We start from the raw sequence: 26575 nt of genomic DNA, 5'->3' as shown, positions 1-26575 counted from the left end.
AAGTTATACTTCAGACAACGATACAATCCAACATCAGGAGGAATGATCTTAGTGTGAAAGAAAGAATGCACAGTGATCATATTGCTTCTACACATGGGAAGAAGAAACAAGGAAATGGACATGGGGCCATAATATAAAATACATAAATTCTGTTCCCAGTGATATGTTTTCTCCAGCAAGACTACTCTCTCTAAAGCTTCCATAGGTTCCTCAAAAGGACCACCAATTGGGGGGTCAAGTTTTCCAATACAAGTTTCCATAGATGACAATTCTTTTTCATATCATATTCTGTCCCTATATAGGGAATGAGCCTATGTTGCCTTATAACAGAAAAATGCATTTAACCCAACTTTGAAGTAACCCTGGTCCTTAATAATCTTTCAAATGTTCAAATACATGTCTGAGATGATAGATTTGCCTGAAAAAACCTGATTAATGCTAGTTCTTAAGTATTGAAATGCCCAAAAACTTAATAAGAATGTAAAATACTGTAGGTCAATCTATAACACTTATCTATTTTTTAAAAGTCAGATCTCTCAATTTTGTGCATATATGTATTGCCACCGTGGAGAGGTAGATTTAGGGGGATCAAGAATTCAGGCTGTCATCAGCTACTTGATGTGATGTGATGGCCTCCCTGAGACACAGTCTCAAAAACAAATGCATATTGAGCATGGAATGATTTTTGCATGCAGAGATCTTTAAAGAATATAAACAACAGAAATATGTGTATTATGAGGTCATTACAATAGACATCGTCCTCTGACTATTATCCTCTAAGAAAGAAAAAATAAGATTGACACAGGTTTTGTCCTTCATACACACACATACACACACACACACACACACACACACACACACACACACAAACTTTCTATTATTTTACTTTTGGTATGGCTCTGAAATCTCTTATATTCTCAGTCACTGTCTCTCTAACATGCATGTCTTCCATGTGTGTGAGCAAAAAATAGTGTAGGAGGTCACAAACATGCTATTATTACAGTGTGTGACTGATAAACACAGATACTAAGTGTCGTCTGCCACAGATAGAGATTTTAGAACAATCCCCACTGATTACCACTTGGTAGTTCTGTGATTTGGACATTCATCCCAGTAATGTGAAGATATTTTAAACAAATTATGGACCCACCTTCTTAATAAAGAGTAAAATGCAAATATGTTGCTATATTTATTCATTTTATGTGTTTTACATATACAACTCAACATTTTATACGGTCTATGTGTATTAGAATCGCTACTACCTCGAAATGTGGTATTCATATAAAAACTTTGTGATTCAATTTCAGCTCTGCCATTTTGTTAGTTTTACTTTGGTTAAAATTATTCTTTTAGCATTGGTTCAATCTACCTAATATGATTGATTAAAAATATGAGTCCTGGTCCTGAGAAAATTATTAAACATCATGTTTAGTACAAGCAACCAGAGCCTCAGGACATATTAACTCTCCAGTTGAGCAAGAAAATAATAATGAGTTCCTCCGATACTTGTCACAGCTTTTACACAGGGTGAGATATTCTGGCTTCAGATCAAAATGTCCTTTAGCATGTAACACAAAGCAAATCTTTTTAGCATGCCTCACTCATTATGTACATGTTTAACATAATTTACATAGCTTCATGAATATTAAGGAACATAGCTTCCTGGTCTTTGGATAAAGACTCCAGTGGAGTCTGTGTGACACGAAGTTCTTGTGCTTCATTTCTATACAGAATAGAGGCATGTGCCTGAAATGGCTTGGCCTCCTGGAGGTCCCTGGGAGTCTCCCTACAAAAAGATGATGACTAGGGTCTATGATTGCCATGGAGGTGCCTTCTATGTTCTAGCCTTGGTGATCTTGGCAACTTTAAGCGTGTCAGCAATATCTGATTTTAAGAATATAGCAATGTGGGAAGATGGTCATGTACCTTTAAATGTTTCAGTAGCTGAAAGTTCAGAGAGGGAAACATCTCACACCACCATGATCCTGATGAACTCAACGGCTGCGATGAACTCAACTGTTGCACCCATTATTTCCCAGTAAATAGGAGAGAAATTAATTGCAGCTATTAAGAACATGACTGTTCCAGAAAAGTCTTTTCCCCCTTTTGGGAAAGTTTTGTTTAGCTTGATTCAGAATAGTAGTGACTCTTTTAGAAAGATCATGGATAAGATGAACAAACTTATCAAGGGTTAACTAGAAGGAAAAGAGAAACTAACATTGAGCAAGAAGTGAAGGAATTATAGAAATTAGGGTTAGAGACTAAAATGGAGAATGGAGTCCTGTTTATTAATGTTATTGGACAATGGTGGCAGCCTCCGAGATATAGAAGTCCTTATTATTACAAACCTACAGATTCACCACTTCCATGGACAGGGATTTATGATATAGACTTAACAAGGTGGGTAGTGGTGAATGGAAGAAAGACAAAGTATGTTACACGGAGTATGTGGGAAAGAACTAGGAGAGATTGACCTCTGTTGTGTGCGCTCTCAGAAGAGGAAAGGTTGCATTGTCTAAAAGGAGGTGGTCTGATATTTTTGGAAGACAATATGAAATGAAGGAAATCATAAAATGGTTACAAAAGTTTCCATATTATCTTGAGGGGCCATAAACATAGAGTTTAAACTTTATTAAAATAAAGGTAAGTGTTGAATGTATATCTGGTGCCCACAAGTCTGGCAGTATAACTGCAGTCTTCTAAACTATTGTCTACAGCTGAGAACTGTTTCCTGGACTGTACCTTCAGCTTTCCTCTTTGCAAGGGACATTTGTTGAGGTGATGAATAAGAGCAGGATGATTGCTTAAAACTCTGCCAATAAGTAAAACATTTTACAGCACCACACATCTTGAGTTTGTGTCTGTCTGTCGCCGTGAATCTGTTCTTTACCTGAAATCCAAGCCTTGGTCTTTCTGCTGGTACACTCCCCTGGGTGGTCTGCAGCATAAAGTTATGGCCACAGCAAAGAATATTGGAAGAATATTTGTCAACAAAGCAGGAAAACAAGAAATAATTCAAGGTTGTGCTAACTCCCAGACACAAATATCTTTCTATAAATAAGAGGTATAAACAGGCCCTTTTATTCCCAGAAATGTATGTTTATTATATTATGACAGTTCTGATTTGCGATTGGGCTATGATGGTAAAATCACAATAAAAACACACACATTTCTCTCCCAAATTAAGTTCTAAATGTAAAATCAACTCTCTAGAATTATGGTTGGGTGGCAATGTTTAGAAAGAAAATAAAATTTTTCCTCTGAGTTGCAATTTTCTGGTTTTCTATACATATGGAATTAGTTCTGTAACTGCACAAAGTCAATGATTTCAGAAAATAGATGGCCATCACTTTTCTATTTTATGTCACAAAGAAAAAAGACAGAGATCAAACATAAAATAACAAAGCTGAAATATTTTCAGATTGGCTGTCATGGTAGCGAAACCAAAAGCTCCCCAAAACATAATACGGTGAGAATTACACCATAGAACATTCTAAGGTAGATGTTTCTAATGTGTTGAATCACTCTATGAAATTTAGGACAAGGAGAATTCACTGTGGAGGAAGGGTTTGTTAGCAGACCTAGTAGGAGGAACAGCAGGAGAAAGTATAAAGGCAGAGGCATGGTTTGTTACTGTGTGTGCCATCTACAGGTAACTGGAAGTGATGCGCCATCTTCTGGGCTGGATGTTGCTAGCTGTCTACATCTGTGAATTGAATTCAGGTGAGGTGAAAGAGGAGATGAGGATTGTAGTAGAAGAGTTGAGAGCAGGTGAGGATAGTGTACAGCTGGAGATCAACTCTCTCTGATAACCTTTCATTCAAGCAAATAAAGAGCAGAGAGCCTTGGTTCTACTGGTGTTCTGTAACTCCTTTGTTGAGTGAACACTGATCAGGTGAATTTATCTATAAAGAAGCCTTGGTCTCAGTACTCACGCTGCAACAAAAAATTTTAATGAAAGGTGGAGAATATAATTAATTCATTTAGAAACTTCTGAAAAGTCTGGTGTTAACAAAGCAATGTCTAAAATAATGTAGGGACACAGTCTTCACATGAAGATAATTTATTAATGCCCTTTTAGCTGGCTGTTCACTGACAGTCTTTGTAAGTTTCAAGTGCATCTGATATTCTGAAGTGCTCTTACATTGTCTGGTTGTACCAGTCTCAGTAAGTTCTCTGAGGTTTTTATTCTGTTCACATACAGTAGAAAAATAGCCTGGCTAAGTGGACTTTTGATTAGTTATATTATTAGCTTGTAAAATAATGTTTTTGTTGTCGTCATGGTTTCTTTAATGTGAATTTGTAATTATGAGATATAAATTATAAGGCATTTAAAATTATGATTTATTTTTACATATAAGTATTATGACATATAATGTTTTTATATAATATGACAAATGTCAATCACTCTCAACATAAGCTCATAAAAGTTAGCATAGTGAGTATATCACTATGTATTTTTCATGCCTCCTTGGTTTTGTCAATATACTTCCATCATGGGGTTGGGGATTTAGCTCAGTGGTAGAGTGCTTGCCTAGGAAGCGCAAAGCCCTGGGTTCGGTCCCCAGCTCCGAAAAAAAAAAAAAACAAAAAAAAAAAACAAAAAAAATTCTTCCATCATTGGCCTCCTGTGTGCCTCTGTTCTCCTTTGTAAATCTCCTTCCTCTTCTCAATAGATGTCTTTATGATTTCATGTCACATATAATGTAGGTGGTGATTAATTATGTTTGTCAACTTAAGATGACCTACTGTTACATGGAAGACGTCTATTATAGATGATTCTGTGATGACTTATATAGATTGCATTATTCTCTAGGCACACTTGGGAAAAGTTATCTTGATTAGATTAATTAAAACAGAAGGATACAGCCTTAATGTACATGGCACCAATGGCTTGACTTGACTTATGGACTAAAAAACCAAGAAAGGACAAGAAAGGATTGTTGTAGCTAAGAACAAATATTCATCTCTTTCTGTTTCACAATTCTAGGTCCAGTGTGACCAATAAAATGTATAGATATGAGAAAATTTTCATTATTTGTTTTTGGATTGTGAGATTTATCAATCCATTTCACTACAAGTGTAATAATTTCAGAACCACACCCACACACATAGAATATAAACAAACTCATATAGAAAGGATTAGTTAATCATAACTTTCCAGAAGATATCTGTTGAACTTTAAGTTGGCATCAGCCTGAGTATGAAGGACTGGAAACAAAACCCCAATATATCTGAAAATTCTCCTTACTTTTGATTTCACTTTCCCCCCTTGTCCTAGGTTCCTTACATATGGCTAACATTTACTATGACAACATTAATCCAATTGCAATATTCTCCTAATCCCCAATAAATGAACTTGTCTCTCAGAGAATATTTCTCAGTTTAAAGCTGGTGGACAACAATAAGTGGGTAGAATATGAATTGTACTTAATATTGTAGATGAATCTATCCTAATATATAGGGAAGACATTTGGAAAAGAGCTCTCACCTGAGAAGGTAGAACTTCCTGGCTTTTAATACCTTGGCATGACATTTATTCAACACTAATTTGATATGACATTATGGAATGTTGTTATATATTTCATAGTTATTCAGGATATGCAGTGTTTGGGAGGTGACTTACATTTTGCCCATTAATTTCATTTTTCTAAATTGTTCTTTCATTTACATACTTCAAAAACATAAGGCAACCAACGTTATTGAGCAGCATCTTAATTATTAGCATCAACCTCCTATAAAGTGATCTTCATCATGGAGCAATACATTGTGAGAATGCACAGATATGCTGTTGCTGTTGCTGTGGCTGTTGACAGGATAAAGAATATTTGGGGAGGCAGTGGGGAACTTGGAGAGATGATTTCGAAATCTGGGTAAGTCAAAGCAGATAATTAAAAAGATTCCAGAGTATGAATTGTAGAAATAAAGTCTCTTTCACTGCTAATGGAACTCCACTGAGGAAATCACCACTGTTTAGAGATTTGCTGATATTTTCTTTATAAGTATGAAAAACACAGATTGACACCAGCTGCACATGAATGGAAGTGAGGTCATAGAGAGATGTTCTGGGGGTCACAAAGCAAAGCAAGAGACCCATTACAACTCAAAACACCAAGTCATTGTAGCAAAGAGCAGATAATTTTAATCAGACCATTATTAATCTATCTAGGATGCTGAAGTTCAACCATAAGCCAGAATGCTATACTATCTCAAAATCAATAATTATCTGTGCCAAATTATAGTTACATATTCCACCAATCAGTATTCAGACAGGGGTCTTTCCTAAGAACATGTCTTTGTGATAGGGATTGTCTTCTCATTGGTTGGTTTGCTCAACTTAAACTGAGTAACATGCCCATGATTTATCTTTCAACTTCCCAACCAGAATGTTTCTCATCCATGGAGTTCTTGGGAACTTAAAACTTGTTTGCCTTCTATTCAAAAATAGTTTTGTTGAAAGTGGCTTCAGTTTGGTTCCTTCTAACATTGACGAAACACTGACACTGACCTGCTGAGAAAGAAATTGAGGGGAATGCCCTTCATGATAGTCACAAATAATCTAACATATCTTGGTGTAACTCTAATCAAGAAAGTGAAAGACTTTTATGACAAGAATCTCATGCCTCTGACCAAGAATTTGAAGAATGTATGAGAAGATGGAATGACTTCCCATGCTCATAAATTGGTAAGATTAACATAGTGAAAATGGCCATGTTACCAAAAGCAATGTATAGATTCAATGCCATTACCATCAAAATTCTAACACAGCTTTTGCCTCAGATGCTAGCTGTAGCTGGCAGGCAGTTGTATCTGTACCAGAATCTTCATTACCTGCCTCTGTACTCGACTTTGCATGGGTTCTGTTAAGCTGTTTTGAGTTGCTCGCTCTCCAAACATGCCATTGCCATAATCTGCATCATGGTGAAACTTGCAAAGGCTGGTAAAACCCATGATGATTCCAAGAAAATGGCTTCTCTTCCAAAGTATGTGGAAGAAGATACTAAGATGAAGAAATGTCAGAAAATGAAGATGACAGTAGTGGAGAAGAGGAGGTTGTTGTCCCTCAGAAAAAAGGCAAAAAGGCTACCACAACTCCAGCAAAGAAGGTGGTTCTTTCACAAACAAGAAAGGCCGTAGTTCCCACACCAGTTAAGAAAGCAGCTGTTACCCGAGGCAAAAAGGCAGCAGCCATACCAGCCAAAGAAGCAGTTAAACCAGCCAAAGTAATTCCAACAACTGGTAAGAAGGGAGACTCACAAGCAAAAACATTGGTACCAACTCCTGGTTAAAAGGCAGCATTAGTCCAGCCAATAGGACTAAGAATAGTAAGAATACCAAGAAGGAAGACAGTGATGAGGATAAAGATGAAGATGATGAGGAAGAGGATGAATTTGAGCTACCGGTAATAAAAGGAGTGAAGCCAGCAAAAGCATCTCCTCCTACTTCTGCCTCAGAGATTGAAGATGAGGAAGTTGATGAGCTGAAAAAAAAGAAAAGAAAAGCAAGAGAGAACTGCAAAGAATAGCACTTGGAGTGGTGAATCAGAGACTTTTATTTTAAGTAACTTTTCCTAAAGTGCAACAGAAGAAACTCTTCAGTAAGTATTTGAGGAAGCAATTTTTATTAAAGTGCCCAGAACTCACATGGCAAATCTAAAATTTATAGACTTTGCTTCATTTGAAGATGCTAAAGGAGCCTGATATTCTTGTAATTAAATGAAAATTCTGGGCAGAGCAATCATGCTGGAGTTGCAAGGACCCAGGGGATATCCTAATTCAAGAATTCAGCAATCCAAAACTCTGTCAAAGGTCTGTTTGAGGATACCACTGAAGAGATCTTAAAAAGAATCATTTGAGGGCTTTGTTAACACAAAAATAGTCACTGATTGGGAAGCTACTTCTTCTAAAGTGCTTTGTTTTCTAGATTTTAATAGTGAAAAAGATGTCAAAGTTGCCAAGGAGGCTATGAAAGATGGAGAAATTGATGGAAAGAAAGTTACCTTGGACTGGGCCAAACCTAAGGTAGGAGGTGGCTTTGTTGGTCAAGGTCGAGGCAGAGGAGGACTTGGAGGCAGAAGAGGCTTCTGAGGTAGCAGAGGAGAAGGGGGGGACTTCAATCCACAAGGAAAGAAGACAAAGTTTGAATAGTTCCTTCCATCTCATTATTTCTCTCTTTCTTTTAATGAAAGGGCTCTAGGTTTTTTACTGTTATCTGGTCAAAGACAGAGCCTTCTAAGAATATTCCAAGACAGGAAAGATCCAAAACTCTTGTTGCCAGAAAAAATCCAACACAAGTGTTTTAAGCCTTGAAATAAATTCTCAACCTCATTTGGAAAAAGCAGAGCCTGTGCCACATTGGTATACAATATTTCTCTATCTCTCTCTCTATCTCTATATCTGCCTGTCATCTATCTATCTATCTATCTATCTATCTATCTATCTATCTATCTATCTATCTATCATCTATCTATCTATCTATCTATCTATCTATCTATCTATTCCTACATCTACATCTATCTATATCCATATCTGTATAACTCTATCTCTTTTTATCTATCAATGTCTATCTATATCTATATCTATATCTATATCTATATCTATATCGCCCCCAAACTGCACAAGATTGATGAAGCTAAGAAGTGCATGCTGACAAGAGACTGATATAGCTGTCTCCTGAGAGGCACAGCCATAGCATGTCATATACAGAGGCGAATGCTAGCAGCAAACCATAGAAATGAGAATGAGATCCCTATTGGAGCACTTAGAGAAAGGACTGAAAGATCTTAAGGGGCTTGTAACCCCATAAGAACAAGAAAGCCAACCAACCAGAGCTCCCAGGTACTAAACCACTACCCAAAGTGTATACATGGACTGACCTATGGCTCCAGTGGCATATGTATGGCCTTGTTAGGCAGGAATGGAAGGAGAAGCCCTTGGTCCTGCCAAGGCTGGACACCCAGGTGTAGGGGAATGTCGAGGAGGGCAGAAATGGAAGGTGGATGTGGATGGGAACCCCCTTATAGAAGAAGGGGAGGGGGATGAGATAGGGGGCTTATGTCCAGGAAACAGGGAAATGGAGTAACATTTGAAATGTAAATTTTAAAATCTCACAAAAGAGAAGAAAAAAAAAAGAAAAAATCTGGGATAGCTAAAACAATTTTGTTTGATAGAAGAACTTCTGGAGGCGTCATCATACCTGTTCTCAACCTTTACTACAGAGAAATAATAATAAAAACCACATTTCATTCACATAAAAACAGGCTGGTCAATGAAGTTGAAGTGAGGACCCGAAAATGAGTCCCCACACACATGGACTCTTGATGTTTGACAAAAAAAGCCCAAACGATGCAATGGAAAAAAGAGAATAGCTCCAACAAATAATACTGCTCTAATTGTAAGTCTTTATGTAAAAAATGAAAATAGATTCACATTTATCACCCTATGCAAATAAAAGTCAGAGTGGATCAAATACCTCAACATTAAACTCAATATACTAAACCTAAGAGATAACAATGTTAGATTAGTGGTGAATCCGTGAGGTGTTTGTGAGTGAACTGAGATTCTTCTGCTGACTACAGAACTGGACTGCTGATTTACAGACAATAGAGATGGGAGTTGATCTAAAGAACCTTTCTAAACAGGTCCACTCCCAATACCTGTATACTCTCCTCTCTACTACCCCTGGAATTTGGTGAGCTATAGGAGATATTAAATAATTGAAAAACTATCATTAGAATTCATATTTGAAAAAAAATTAAAATCACAACTGTAGGTATGAGTTGAAGAAGGACAAGGTGAAAGTGTAGTAGAAGAGAAAAGCAGAGAGAGAGAGAGAGAGAGAGAGAGAGAGAGAGAGAGAGAGAGGGAGGGAGAGAGAGAGAGTGTGTTTCACAATGTCAGGAAGGCAGGGCAATCAAATATAACACATGAGAGCCAAGATGCCATGTTAACCAAAGTAGAAAGACTGGAAAGGATCAACACAGCTGGGTTCAGCCTCAGTCTTAACATTGCTGGCCTATTCATGCATATACCTTGTTCATGCATCCATTCACATCATCACGGACTAAGGCTGGTCTTCAATAATGAGGTGGCAAGTTGTGAAAGGTAGCCTGATTCCTGGTTGAGACAGGACAAAACTCTGGAATCCCTAATAGGGATGGTAGGTGCATCCCCAGCATCCAAGATCAGGGTTTCACTAGCTGAAGCCCCCACAAACCTCAATAGAGAGGTTTGAGACAGACCAAGTTAGGTACAGAAGTGCCGCAAGCCCCTCCTCCACAAGTGTGGATGTGACCATAAGTCACATAGGCTTAAGACAAATCAGTTGTAGAGACAGGACCATGACTGTGAATATATAGATGAGGTGACCCAACCAAGAAACTGTATTTAATTCATGTCCAGAATTAAAGGTGTGCAAAGAATCACTCCATCATCTGAGAGCTACTGCCATAAGTGCTGTAACACTGCCACATGGGAAAGAGATTTTCCGTCCCCAAAGTCACCAGCAGAAGACACCCTGCACCCCTTGCTGTCTAATCCATCTCCTGCTCGATAAGCATGGCCTGAAACAGAGGCAGAACAACACCTGCCCCAGTTCTCTTCCTTTCTTCTGGACCTGAGAACCTAGCTGGACCAGAAATCTTGGCAAACCTCCAGCCTGGAGGACCACATTCAATAACAACAAAAAACAACAGAAAGCCCACAAAAACATGGAAGTTGAAAAACACTCTACTCAATGATAACTTGGTCAAGGAAGAAATAAATAAACACTTTTTAAATTGTAATTTAAAAGAAGGTACATGCCCAAAATTATGGGACACAATAATAGCAGGGCTAATAGGAAATCTCATAGCTCTGAGTGTCTCCAAAAAGAAACTGGATAGAGCACACATTAGTAGCCTGACAGTACACCTAAAACCTTTAGAACAAAAGGAAACAAATACACACAGAGGACCAGCTGGAAGGAATTAATCAAACTCAGGGCTGAAATCAACCAAGTAGAAACAAAAAGAACTAAACAAAGAACCAACAAAATCAGGAGCTGGTTCTTTGAGAAAATCAACAAGATAAACAACCAGAAGGCACAGGGAATGTATCCAAATTAAGAAAATCAGAAATGAAAAGCAGAGATAACAAGAGAACCTGAGAAAAACCAAAAATTCATCACATCCTACAACAAAAACACATATTCAACAAAGCTGGAAAATCTGGAGGAAATGGACAATTTTCTAGACATACGTCAGGTACCAAAGTTAAATCAGGAACAGATAAACCATCTGAACAACCGCATAACTCCTAAAGAAATAGAAGCAGGTATTAAAATTCTCCCAACCAAGAAAAGCCCAGGACCAGATATATTTAATGCAGGATTCTATCAGACCTTCATAGAAGACATAATACCAATACTGTCCAAATTATTTCACAAAATAGAAAGAAAAGGAACACTATACATATTGCTAAATATATGGAATTTCTTCAATGTACTCCACTATGTAAACAAACTGAAAGTAAAAGAACTACATGATCACATCATTAGATGCTGAGAAAGCACTTGACAAAATTCCACACCCCTACATATTAAAAGACTTGGAAGGATCAGGATTTCAAGGCCCATTCCTAAACATAGTAAAAACAGGATACAGAAAACCAGTGGACGACCTTGAACAGAATGGAGAGAAACTTGAAGCAATCCCACTAAAAATCAGGGACTAGACAAGGCTGACCACTCTCTCCTTATTTATTCAATTAGTACCTGAAGTCATAGCCACAGCAATCAGACAATAAACAGAGGTCAAAGGTATACAAATTGGAAAGGAATATTTCAAAATATCACTAATTCCAGATGGTACGATAGTATATTTCAGTGAGCCCAAAAGTTCCACCAGAGAACTATTAAGCCTGAAAAACAAACTCAGCAATGTGCTTGGATATAAAATTAACTCAAACAAATCAGTAGACTTCCTCTAGTCAAATGATAAACAGGCAAAAAAGAAATTACAGAAATGACACTTTCACACATTTCTAGACATATATCACAAATTACCTCGGTGCAACTCTAACCAAGCAAGTGAAAGTTCTGGATGACAGGAACTTAAGTCTATGAAAAGAAATTGAAGAAAATCTCAGAAGATGGAAAGATCTCCCATGCTCATGATTTGGCAGGATTAATATAGTAATAATGGACATTTTGTCAAAAGCAATCTACAGATTCAATGCAATTTCCATCAAAATTCCAAGTAAATTCTTCACAGAGTTAGAAAGAACAATTTGCAAAATCATTTGAAATAACAAAACAAACAGGATAGCCAAAACTATCCTAACCATTTATACGAGTTCTGGTAGAATCACCCTTCCTGACATCAAGCTGTATTACAAAGTAATACTGATAAAAAGTGCATGGTATTGGTACAGAGACAGGCAAGTAGATTGGTGGAAAAGAACTGAAGAGCCAGAAATGAACCCAAATATTGATCTTTGAGAAAGGAGCTAAAGCAATCCATTGGAAGAAAGCATTTTCATCAAATGGTGCTACTTTAATTGGAGGTCATCATGTAGAAGAATGCAAATTGTCCCATTCTTATCATCCTGTTCAAAGCTTAATTCCACGTGGATCAAGGAGCTCTCCAAAAGTAAAAAACAAACTAAGAAACAAACAAACAAAAACAGATACAATCCAGGAATTAGAAGAAAAGTACGAATAGTCTGGACCCCATGGGTACTATGGAAGATTTCCTGAGCAAAACGCAAATGCTTTATGCTCTAACATAAACAATATACAAATAGGACCTCATAAAACTGCAAAAGCTATGTAAGGGAAAGGACACTGTTATTATGGCAAAACTGAATACAACAGATTGGGAAAAGATCTTTAGAATCCTACATCTTACAGATGGTTAATATCCATTATATACAAAGAACACAAGAAGATGGATTCCAAAGAGACAAATAAACCTATTGAAATTGGGGTGCAGAGCTAAACAAAGAATTCTCAGCTGAGGAATATCGAATAACTGAGAAGTACCTAAAGAAATGCTCAATATCTTTAGTCATCAGGGAAATGCAAATCTGAACAACCCTGAGATACCACCTTGCACCATTCATAATGGCTATCTTAAAATCTCAGTGACAACAGATGATTGTGAGGATATGGAGCAAGAGAAACAACCCTCCATAGTTTGTGCGATTTTAAGCTGGTGCAATCACTCTGAAAATTAGAATGGAGTTTCCTCAGAAAATTGGACATTGTACTACCTGAGGAGCCAGTTATTCAATTCCTGGGCATATACCCAAATGATGCTCCAACATACAACAAAAACATATGTTCCACTATGTTCATAGAAGCCCTAATTATAATAGTCAGGAGCTGAAAAGACTCCAGATGGTTAAAGGAAATGTGGTATGTCTACACAATAGAGTTCTACTCAGCTATCAAAAACAGTGAATTCATGAAATTCATAGGCAAATGAATGGAACTAGAAAATTTCATCCTGTCTGAGGTAACCCAATTCCAATACACACAAATGGTGTGCACTCACTTATAAGTGGTTATTAGGCCAAAACCTCAAATTACCAAAGATAAAATCCACAGACCACATGAAGCTCAAGGATGACTAAATGGCAGAAGCTTCAAACTTTCTTAAAAAGGGGAACAAAAATATTCATTATCTATATCTATATCTATATCTATATCTATATCTATATCTATATCTATATCTATATCTATATCTATATCTATATCTATATCTATATCTATATCTATATCTATATCTATATCTATATCTATATCTATATCTATATCTATATCTATATCTATCTATATCTATATCTATATCTATATCTATATCTATATCTATATCTATATCTATATCATCTATATCTATATATCTATATCTATCTAATCTATATCTATATCTATATCTATCTATATCTATATCTATATCATCTATATCTATATCTATATCTATATCTATATCTATATCTATATCTATATCATCTATATCATCATCTATCTATCTATCTATCTATCTATAAACATATATCCAACAAATTTGACAATACTGATGAAACCAAGAAGTACATGCTGACAGGACACTGATGTAGCTGTCTCCTGAGAGGCTCAGCCAGAGCATGAAATACAGAGGCAAATCCTAGCAGCTAACCATTGAACTGAGAATGGAATCCCCATTTGAGGCATTAGAGAAAGAATTGAGGTGGCTGCAGGATCTTGCAAATCCATAAGAACAACAATACCAACAAACCAGAGCTCCCCGGAACTAAACCACGACTCAAAGAGTACACATTGGCAGACCCATGGCTCCTGCTACATATGTAGTAGAGAATGGCCTTGTTGGGCACTAATGGGAGGAGAAGCCCTTAGTCTTGCCCAGTTTAGAGAAATCACCCAGTTTAGAGAAATATTGGGGATGGGAATAGCAAATGGGTCTGGGGTGATTGGGGAGAAACAACACCCTTATAGAAGAAGAAAGATGGGGATGGCATATGGCTTTATGGGAGGGAAACCAGGAAAGGGAATATCATTTGGAATATAAATAAAAAATTTCCAATAAAAATAAAATAAAATAAATCTATCATAAAAAATACAATCAATGGTAAAGTCTTAGAACTTTGTTGCTATGTATTGGGAAGTGTTACTGATTCTGCAGACTTTTCATCTTTTCCTCTCACCCCATGATGCCAGTGCCTGGGAAGTTTTCTATATGTCAGAAGACTAAGAGTAGGCATGAACAGGATTCCTAGCCTTAATGAGAGGAGAAGATGGAATAATACATCCAGTATAGAGTAACTAGAGGATGGCTTTCTCATTGTCTCCAGTGTCCATATTAGGTTTGGAAGTTAATATGACCTTCACAGTACATTCACACTAATACACTGTAACTAAAATAGACTCAGTAAAAGAAAGAAGTAGTGTGTGTGTGTGTGTGTGTGTGTGTATTGTATAAATGCATGAAATTCTCAACCAATAAAATTACCACTTAAAAATCAGATAAAAATATTTCCAATTTTCTGAGAAAACTCAAATTGATTTCCAGAGAGAGAACCAGTTTGCAATTCCATCAGCAATGAACGAGGGTTCCTCTTTCTCCATATCCTTGCCAAACTATGTTTTTACGTCAGGTTTCGATCTTACCCATTCTGACTGGTATTAGGTGGAGTCTCAGGGTTGTTTTGATTCACATTTCTCTGACCACGTACATTCCTCAGAAAATTGGAAATATACCTACCTAAAAATTCTGAAATACCACTCTTTGGAATATATGCCAAAGATGCCTCACCATGCCACAGGGGCACATGTTCTACTATTTTCACAGTGGCCTTATTTGTGATAGCCAGAAGCTGTGAGCAACCCAGATGTCCCATGACAGAAGAATGGATACAGATAATGTGGTTAATTAACACAATGGAAAATTACTCAGCTATTAAGAATGAGGATATCCTGAGTTTTGCAGGTAAATGGATGGAACTAAAAAATGTCATCCTGAGTGAGGTAACTCAGACCCAAAAGTAAATAAATGGTATGTACTCACTAATAATTGGACATTAGTCCAAAAATATACAGAATAAATAAGATACAGTCCACAGAACTCAGAAAGGTCAACAAGCTAAAGGGCCCAAGCGAGGATGCATCAATCCCATTTTGGAGGGAGAAGAAAGCAATCACAAGGGTGGAGGAAGGGAGTGACCTGAGTAAGAGAGGAGAAAGGAAGGGGAAGAGGGGAACATTATCTGGTATTGTGTGTGGGGAAAGAACTGAAGCCCTGACAGCTGACAGAAAGAATGGAAACAGGCAACCTCAAGAGGAACGAGGATGAGAAGACCCTCAAGAATAAAATAGTCATAGGAAGCAGATAGACAGAGGAAACTGTGTGAGAGTGGGGATTGGAAGGAGGAAGGGGAGTTCAGGATCAGATGTGGAGAGAGACAGGAGAGAGGGTCATAGTACCAGGAGAATGAGTGAAAATCTGCAGCTGGTGTGGGAGGTTGGGAGCATCTCTAGGACTTGTTATTAATATGGGATAGTGGAAGACCCCCAAAAATCAATGCAAGTGACCTTAGCTCAATGCAAACAGTGGAGATAAGGAACCAAAGGAGGCCAATGCCTGTAGCCAGGCAGGAACCACAGTGTAGTGTAAAGGACACAAATACATCCTCAAAACTTTTGGCCCAATATTTGTCCTACGTAAAAGAAATGCAAATGTAAAAGGGACAGAGATGGAGGGAAATACCAACCAATAACCAGCCCTACTTGAGACCCATCCCATGGGCAAGCACCAATCTCTGACACTATCAATGATACTCTCTTATGCTTGCAGATTGGAGCCTAGAATAACTGTCCTCTGTGAGATTTTACCAAGCACCTGACTGAAACAGATGCCAAAACCCACAGTCAAACATTAGACAGATTTCATGTACACTAATGAAAGAGCTGTGGGAAAGATGGAGGACCCTGAAGGGGATAGGATATCCACAGGGAGATCAACAGAATTGACTTCACTGGACCTTTGGTGGCTCTTAGAGATTGAGTTACCAAACACAGACCATAAAGGCCAACCAGGGCTGCTGACACAAATAGAGAGAATATGCAGCCCAGTCTTCAGGTTGGTTCCCCATCAAGTGGATTGGGATCTGTCCTTAAAGCTGTTGCTTTTCTGTGGCATCCATTTCTCAACTGGGCTGGGCTGCCATGTTTGGTCACAGTGGAAGAGGATGCACTTAAACCTGCAGAGACTTGATATCTCAGGTTGGTGGGGTGAAGATACCCAGCACTTCCCTAACCTTTCAGAGCAGAATGAAAAAGGAGTGGAGGATGGTTACTGTGAGGGGAAATTTGAAGAGCGGCATTGATCAAGATGTGATATGAATAAATAAATTAATGGGAAAAGCCAGAAGGTGATAGTCAATAAAATTTTAACGTCTCAAAATTTAAAATGTCTCAGTGCTGAACCAAAGAATTTCAGTTTGATTGCTGGAACACATGCAATAGAGGGAATGAATTGATTCTTGCAAGTTGTCCTATGGCCTCCAGAACCTGAAATAGCCACTACAGCCTAGGACCTCATCCTTCTTCCTTTCATAGGTTGCAGGATTACCTGTGTGGAGTCATGTCCTGATGCTAAAAATCCCTGTTTTCATTTAGCATAAGGGCAAGCTTTAAACTTTGTATCATCTGCAGTACAATATTTGGCTTCAGCATTATATTATCTGGTGCTCCTTTTCTCTTCAAACTATACCTTTTGTACTCCTGTTTGTCTGTTTGCTCATTTCCACTACATAAGAGTGAATAATGGAAACCACATAAAAGACTCAATGCTTTGAAATCCCAGGAATGGACATTCTATGACCCCAGCCCACTTCATTCTTAGCAGAAGGGCAGCAAGTACATTTTAAAAAAAATATTGCACAATAAATTTCCAAGTTCTGCTTGCCTTTGTAGAGGATAATATAGGTGGGTGGGATCCTGTCCTGAAATTACCATTCCTATCATACCTGGGCCTGGACCTAAACTCCCTCTGTCTCAGGATGACCTTGAACTCAGACTCTCTGTGCCTTTGTAAGAAGAAACAAACAAAACATAGCTGGGTGGGGTCTTGCCCTCTGACTACCACTCTGGATATCTTCATATCTCCTTCCTTAGTATCTTTCTGACAAGCTGGCTCATAGTGCAATTGCCTCTGTTCCTTTAGATCTGTGAAACTCCTTATATAATTCATATTGTACCCTTATATTTTACATTGTTGAGAAATTATATAATTTTCTGCATGTTTTCATGGTTCTTTACCACAGTCTTAGGAGGGGTCCTGAAGGTCACAGAGTTCTACCCTTTTAGTGTGACATTAGACACTCGCTGGACTTGTACTTCCTCTGATTATCATGAGAGCTATTAATTTTTTTCCTCAAAGGAAAAACATGGAAACGTGTGTGCGCGCGCGCGTGTGCGCGCATGCGCGCGCGCACACACACACACACACACACACACACACACACACACACACCTTATTCTCACAGCAACCATCAATATTTATGGAGGCCCATGGCCTGCTGACTCTGATCCAAGGGCAGGAAACCTGTCATGTAGTCCCCTTTCACATGACCAAGCAAGATTCAGCCAGAGATCAACTCATACACATTATTCTCAGCATTATTGTCTTCTATACCTCTATTAGAATGGTCCATTAAAGTTCCACTTAAGTATTAATATAATTTTTTCAAAAATTTAAATATATGGGCCTCTTTGCTTTTGTTTTTATTTTTCATTTGTTTAACTTTTAATTTGTTCTTTATAAATGTCACATCAAACACCCTAATTACACTCATCTCTTCCTTCCACATAGTTGAAGGACTCTAGTGGCATTTGCCAGCCTCATATCCACCTGCCTTAGGGTAAGGCTAAGCTAGGTTCCAGCTTCCTGCCTCCAACTGATGCTAATCCATGCTCCATTCTCCACCCATAGGAACATTCTTGAATCGAAAATTCACAGAATGTATTGACTGATGCTTGCTAGCTAATAGATTTATAAATCGAAATGTTTAGCCAAAAGTTTAAACTGTTACCTTGCTAATGTAACCTGTACCCTGAAAAAGTATTAAAAACTACTTGTTATTGCCATTCAGAGTCATTTTCTAGTTATTTGCTGTGAGGCAAGCCCGATTGAGGGTCGATCCTGAAGTACCAGAAAATAAATCCCATGCATTTGCATTGAACTCTGTTCTTGTGCTTCAATTAGGGAGGGTCTCCCAGTAGGTAAGACTCACTTCAAGTTGTACAATAATAATCTTATTCATATGAGAACACCTGGAGGAAAAAAATTATCTCATGGATGAATCTACAGTGTGTCACAATGTGTCCCACAGTATAACCTTTGGTCCATACACCTTTGTTTGCAAATATTCATTGTAATGACTCTTCAATTTGGTGTGGGGCCTCTGACTTCTGATACTTTATTCTGTTACTTCCCAAATGCTGGAACCTCATTGGTACTCCTCTTAGATATCCTGTTGCTCCCCTGTGTCATGGACAGCCTGACACTTTGTTTAAGACAGACTACTTCATTCACTCCAGCCATTAATCAATGGTGTGGATGTTGGTGTAGACTAATTAAAAGCCCTGGATATGGGTTGGGAAGTTTCTGAGCTGGTCAACCAGCTGGCTCTCTGACTGTTGTTTACTCAGAGTCAACTCACCAGGAACTTCCACCACCAGGGTCAACTATACTGTGCTGCCTAGGCAGAGTAAAAGTACTGCTCTCTTGAGTGTTCTGGCTAGTAATGGACATGACAAATTTTCCACTTTCATGATTCTGGAGCAAGGTGTCCTGCCTGACATAGATGTTGAGGCATGAGGGAAGGGAGGAGAACATCTTTCCTTTGTCTGTGACACTGACACTGCCCAACAGATGAGAGGCAGAGCTCTGAGCTCTCCCATACTCATTGTGCTCAGAGCTGGCTTACTTGCAAACTCTACATCAAGGGCAATCTCTACAGTATTGCCAAGGTAAGGTGCAGTGTCTGCTTTCCCAAATGCTGCAGCATGTGAGGGATAAGAGCAGCTCTCCAGGTCTGACGAATTTGGGATCAGCTGTCCTGCCTGCTGTATGTGACAAGGTGTCAGGGGCAGTCATCTCACCCTTGACCATGTTACACATGTCAGATAAGTGGTGAGGCCCTTCTCTTCCATGGCCATGCACTTGCAGTTGGCTGATCTGAACTCCTGACACCAGGATCAACTCTAATGTGCTGACAGACTAGGTATAAGGCCCTTTCTTCTGAGTGCTGCAACTGAGAGGGCACAGATATCTCTCCTGCTCTTGTGACTCCAAGGCTAAGTATCCTACCTGATGCAGATGATGAGGGATAATTGCGGAGGAGGGTTCTCTCCCTTATCCATTCTACCCCACAGGAGATGAGTGGTAGGAACAGGTCTCCTGTAGTCATATCCTTAAGGGACAGCTCACTCACAACTCTAACAATGAACTAGGCAACTCTTTGGAGTACTGCAGCTGGCTAGAGGGAGAGTCAGCTCTACTGCTCTCATGGACCTAGGGTTAGAGTAAGTAAAGAAATCAGAAAAGTAAAAACTGACCAGTTGGGAGAGGAACTCTAGACACTGGAATAGCTCATGAGGTGTTACAAAGGGAGAAATGGGAAAATGTGTTGGAATGCATTAGCTGTAGACAGGACATAGAGCTTAATACACAGTGACAGAAGAGAAGTAGGGATAAATAATACTAAGGATATTTGAAAAAAAACAAAATTATATTATCCAATATTTATCTAAAGTCACATATAGTCCAGATATGTGTGAAACATTAATATGTAGTTTAAAGATATTGTGCCCTTTGGCATGATAATGTTCTTTCCCAAGAACTATGGACTATATAACAAAACCACAATATCATGCATGAGGAACTTTCTCTTAAGTAGTTGGTCAGGAGACTCTAAGAGAAACCCCAAAACAACATCAACTATTGTTAACATTTTTATCTCCAAGAACTTAAAAAATTAATGAGGCTGAAGCCATAATGTACTTCAGATAGAGAATTTGGAGTAATTGAAATAGAATAGCTTGGAAATCTCTTCCATGTGAAGTGATTATCATAAAGTAAACTGATACTCAATATGCCAAGGGTCAGGAACAATCACTCAAACATATACTTCATACTCTAAGTATGAAGATTGTGAGGCACAAGAATGACATGATTGGAAAGACAACCACAGAAGCACAAAGCTATCTAACTGGACCTAATGCCTACTCAAAAAGAGGGAAGCCTTCATGATTTCTACCTGCTCCAGAAGCTAAACCTGTCCCACATCTCTATGTATCCAAATTTGTTGGGAGAGAGAGCTAGACTCTCAAATGTGTAGGCAAACCTGAGAGCTCAGAGAAGACTTTCACTTCTGCACACATTCCTGGCCAAAGAGGAACCCGTCTAGTTCCCTCTATGTCCTCTGGGAACAGGAACCTGGTAGCAGTCAGGCACAGGACACTTCTGGTGTCTGCCTGCATGCAGAGCTAAAAGCCATTCACCAGGAGCAAAGCAGAACTGACAGGAGAGGTAAGACCAGCTTTTCTGCTCTGAGTAACCTTCCTGGAGGGCTAAGGACACACAAACCCAGGAGCAGTCTGGGACAGGGCCCTTCCAGTTTCCAGCAGCTCCTGGAGCTGATCCTGTCCCACAGCTCTCTGTACCCAGATCTAGCTGAAAGAAAACAGATCTATAGGAGTGCTGATACACAGGCTTACAGGAGGGTAAAGCCACTGGCAGGGACAGCAAGACAAGCTATCGCCAGAGACAACCTGATGGAGAAAAGCAAGCACAAGAACCTAAGCTATAAAGACAAAGATTATTTGAAATCATCATAGCCCAGTTCTCCCATCAAAGCAAATACAGGATGTCCTAACACATTGGAGGGCAAGATTTGGATTTAAAAATGACAACTCATGATGAGGATGGAGACATTTAAGAAGAACATAAATAACTCCCTTAAAGAAATACAGGACAACACAAGTAAATAAGTAGAAACCCTTCAAGTGGAAACAAAAATCCCATTAAGAATGATAGGAAAACACAACCAAACAGGTGAAGGAATTTCACAAAACCATCCAGGATATAGAAATGGAAATAGAAACAATAAAAATAACAAAGTGAGGCAATCTGGAGAAAGAAAACCTAGGAAGGAGATAAGGAGTCATTGATGAAGCACAACCGACAGAATACAAGAGATAGAAGAGAGAATCTCAGAGGCAGAAGATACCATAGAAAATATTGACACAATTGTTAAAGAAAATATAAAACACAATAAGCTCCTAACTGAAAACATCCAGACAATCCAAGAAACAATGAGAAGATGAAACTGAAGGAAAATAAGTATAGAAGAGAACACAGACACCCAACTTAAAGGTCCAGGAATATCTTCAAAAAATTACAGAAGAAAATTTCCCTAACCTAAAGATAGTGGTGCCCATAAACTTACAAGAAGCCTACCAAACATGAAATAGATGAGAACAGAAACGGCATTTCTCTTATCACATAATAATCAAAACACCAAAGGCATAAAAAAGAGAAAGACTATTAAAAGGAGTAAGGGAAAATGGTCCAGTAACAAATAAATGCAGACCTGTCAGAATTACACCAGACTTCTCACCAGCGTGTATGAAAACCAGAAGATCCTGTGCAGATGTCATACAGATCTTTAGAGAACACAAATGCCAGCCCAGGCTACTATATTCAGCAAAACTCTCAGTTAACATAGATGGAGAAACCAAGATATCCCATGATAAAACCAACTTTATACAATATCTTCTCACAAATCCAGCCATATAAAGGATAAGAAATGGAAAATTCCAACACAAGTAGGGAAACTATACCTTAGAAAAAGCAGGAACATAAACTCCTTGCTAGGAAACCAAAATAAGACTGCCACACAAACATAATTCCACCTTTAATAACAAAAATAAGAGGAAGCAACACTATTCCTCAATATTTTTTTTAATATTGATGGACTCAATTCCTCAATAAAAAACCATAGACTAACTGACGGGACAGGTCAAAAGACCCAGAATTGTGCTACATATAGGAAACGCAACTCAGTAACAATTATAGACACTACCTTAGTGTTCAAAGCCAAAAAAATTTTTTTCAAGCAAATGGTCCCAAGAAAGAAGCTAGAGTAGATATTATAATATCATATAAAATCGACCTTCAGCCAAGAGATCAAAAATGATAATGAAGGTAAATTCATATTCAAGGGAAAATCCGAGATGAACTATAAATCCTAAATGTCTATATGCAAAATGCAAGGGAACTACATTCATAAAAGAAAACTTACTAAAGCTCAAGGCACACACTGCATCTCACAGAGTAATGTAAGGCGATTTCAACACCCTACTCTCATCAATAGATAGATCATGGAAACAGCAATTAAATTGAGAAATCTCAAAACTAAAAGAAGTTATGAACCAAATGGGTTTAACAGATATTTATAGAATAATTCATCCTAAAACAAAAGAATTTACATTTTTCTCCGCACCTCAGGGTGGCTTCTTTAAATTTGACCATATAACTGGTTACAAAACGGGCCTCAACAGATACAGGAAGATTTAAATAATTCCATGCATCCTATTAGATCATTATGGGCTAATATTTGTATTCAATAGCAACAAAAATGACAGGAACCAATATAAACATGGAAGTTGAACAACACTCTACTCAAAGATACCTTGGACAAATTGAAATAAAGATAGAAATTAAAGACAATTTAGAATTTAATGAAAATGGCACAAGAAAGATATACAAGGTTATGGCTCATCATGAAAGGAGGTGTAAGAGGAAAACTCATAGCTCTGAGTGCCTCCAAAAGGAACTGGAGATAGCATACATTAACACTTTGAGAGCACACCCAAAAACTCTAGAACAAAAACAAGCAAATAAACCCAAGAGAAGTAGATGGCAGGAAATAAACTCAGGGCTGAAATGAACCAAGTAGAAACAAAAAGAACTATACAAAGTAGCAACCAAACAAGGAGCTGCTTCTTTGAGAAAATCAACAGGATAGAAAATTCCTGAGCCACAATAACCAGGAGCACAAAGAGTGTATCCAAATTAACAAAATCAGAAATAAAATGGGAGACAGAAGAACAGAATATGAAGAAATTAAAAAAAATCATTAGATCCTACTACAAAAGCCTATATTCAACAAAACTGGAAAATCTGCATGAAATGGACAATTTTCAGGACAGACATCAGTACCAAAGTTAAATCAGGATCACATAAAGCAGCTAAACAATCGCAAAACTCTTAGGGAAATAGAAGCAATTACTAAATGTTTCCCAAACAAAAAAAGCCCCACCTCCACCTTCTCAAAGATGGGGAGCGGCAGCAGCGGTGGGGTGTCAGTCCCTGCGCGCTGTGGAGTGAGGTGAACGGTTATGGGCAGAACAGCGACTTCTCGCGTGCCCTCAAGACCGTCAACAAAATATTGCAGATCAACAAGGATGATGTCACGGCCTTGCACTGTAAAGTTGTTTGCCTTATCCAGAATGGAAGTTTCAAAGAAGCCTTGAATGTCATCAATACTCACACCAAAGTGTTAGCCAATAACTCTCTGTCCTTTGAGAAGGCATATTGCGAGTACAGGTTGAACAGAATCGAGAATGCCTTGAAGACAATAGAAAGTGCCAACCAGCAGACAGACAAACTGAAGGAGCTTTATGGACAAGTTGTGTACCGCCTGGAACGCTACGATGAGTGCCTGGCAGTGTACCGAGATCTTGTCCGCAACTCCCAGTATGACTACGATGAGGAGAGGAAGACAAACCTGTCAGCGGTCGTTGCCGCTCAAAGCAACTGGGAAAAAGTGGTTCCCGAGAACTTAGGTCTCCAAGAAGGCACACACGAACTCTGTTACAACGCTGCGTGTGCACTGATAAGGCAAGGCCAGCTGACCCAGGCAATGAAAATCCTACAAAAGGCTGAAGATCTTTGTTGCCGTTCATTTTCAGAAGATTCAGATGGGACTGAGGAAGACCCTCAGACCGAGCTGGCCATCATTCACGATCAAATGGCTTACATCATGCAGCTTCAGGGGCGCATCGAGGAGGCTCTGCAGCTTTACAATCAGATAATAAAACTGAAGCCAACAGATGTGGCACTTCTTGCTGTAATTGCATATAATATCATTACCATTAATAAGGACCAAAATGTCTTTGACTCCAAGAAGAAAGTGAAATTAACCAATGCAGAAGGAGTGGAGTTTAAGCTCTCCAAGAGACAGCTTCAAGCCATAGAGTTCAACAAGGCTTTGCTTGCCATGTATACAAACCAGGCAGAACGGTGCCGAAAAATAGCTTCTAGCTTGCAGTCCCAGAGTCCTGAGCATCTCCTGCCTGTGCTGATCCAAGCTGCCCAGCTCTGTCGTGAAAAGCAGCATACAAAGGCAATAGAGCTGCTTCAGGAATTTTCTGATCAACATCCAGAAAATGCAGCTGAAATCAAGCTTACCATGGCTCAATTGAAAATTTCCCAAGGTAATATTTCCAAAGCGTGCCTAATACTGAGAAGCATAGAGGAATTAAAGCATAAGTCAGGCATGGTATCCGCGTTGGTGACCATGTACAGCCACGAGGAAGACTTTGAGAGTGCCATTGAAGTCTTCACACAGGCTATCCAGTGGTATCAAAGCCATCAGTCCAAGTCCCCTGCTCATTTGTCCTTGATAAGAGAGGCTGCAAAGTTCAAGCTCAAATATGAACGGAAGAAGGAGGCAGTTAGTGACCTAGAGCAGCTGTGGAAACAAAATTCAAAAGATATTCACACGCTAGCCCAGCTTATCTCTGCTTACTCGCTTGTGGATCCAGAGAAAGCAAAGGCTCTTAGTAAACACCTGCCCTCATCGGATAGTATGTCTCTAAAGGTAGATGTTGAGGCTCTTGAGAATTCTCCTGGTGCTACATACATTCAGAAGAAGGGTGGAAAAGTTACTGGAGATAATCAACCAAAGGAACAAGGACAGGGAGATTTGACAAAGAAGAAGAAAAAGAAAGGAAAACTGCCTAAGAATTATGACCCAAAAGTTACCCCAGATCCAGAAAGACGGCTACCAATGCGAGAGTGCTCTTACTACCGAGGAAGAAAGAAGGGCAAAAAGAAGGACCAGATCGGAAAAGGAACACAGGGAGCGATCGCAGGAGCCTCCTCTGAGTTGGACGCCAGTAAAACTGTGAGCAGCCCACCCACCTCCCCAAGACCCGGCAGTGCGGCAACGATGGCCTCCTCTACAAGTAACATTGTACCCCCAAGATACCAGAAACCCGCAGGGGCCCCAGCAACGAAAATGAAGCAGCAACAGAAGAAGAAGAAAGGAGGGAAAAGTGGTTGGTGATGGCAGTACACTTGTCACAGGCAGTTCTTAACCCAGTGTCAGCGACATTAGGGACATAATAAAGGTGACACAGCAAGAAGCACAGAGGTCCCTCCTCCATCCCCATAGTCCTGAAATGATTTCTTACACTTCAGATGGGAAAGCAGCACCCTCCTCAAACTGCCTAATCAAACTTGGCCTGCTGTACCAAATAGCTTTCCAGGGAGAGGCCTGCAGATGGCAGCATAAGACAAAGACAGGCTTTTTAGGGTTCGCGGGGCTTAAATTCTCTTGTGGGAAAATACATGCTCCTATCAAGTCTCACCTTAAATTGTGTCTTACAAGGCTAAACGTGGAACCTTCTGAGTATTCCAAGTATGTGTTTAGAGCTATCATGGATGAAAAAGGATCTGAGTAACCAAGTGGCCAGACTCGCCGTCTAAAATAATCTTAACCATAAATTCTGTCCTGTGATACTGGAACTGAGACGCTTTCACGTATGTGTGTGTATATTTCTGCACATCTGACTCCTTTGACCTTTGTCGTTTTCAATTTCGGATTATGTTAACATGTTGATTTAGTTCCACTGAAGACCTCAGAAACTGTATCAGTGTTCCAAGTAGTTGACTCTTAGACCCAGGGTTCTGAGGGCAAATGGGTTCGGGCTTCTCAATCAGAACACTTAATGGCTACTATCAAGA

At 38.9% G+C, this 26575-nt stretch overlaps 2 pseudogenes; both read left to right on the top strand.

Annotated features, from left to right (window-relative positions):
* Positions 1 to 6918: 6918 nt before the first annotated feature.
* Positions 6919 to 26575, top strand: part of Ncl-ps2 (nucleolin, pseudogene 2) — a 425843-nt pseudogene continuing 406186 nt past the window's right edge.
* Positions 24602 to 26013, top strand: LOC148007254 (signal recognition particle subunit SRP72 pseudogene; annotated as a pseudogene).

This window comes from Rattus norvegicus, chromosome 1 (assembly GCF_021556685.1).
Source record: "Rattus norvegicus strain SHRSP/BbbUtx chromosome 1, alternate assembly SHRSP_T2T, whole genome shotgun sequence".
Lineage (NCBI taxonomy): Eukaryota > Metazoa > Chordata > Mammalia > Rodentia > Muridae > Rattus > Rattus norvegicus.
Note: the sequence above shows the minus strand (reverse complement) of the source record. Positions and strands in the feature narration are given on the sequence as shown.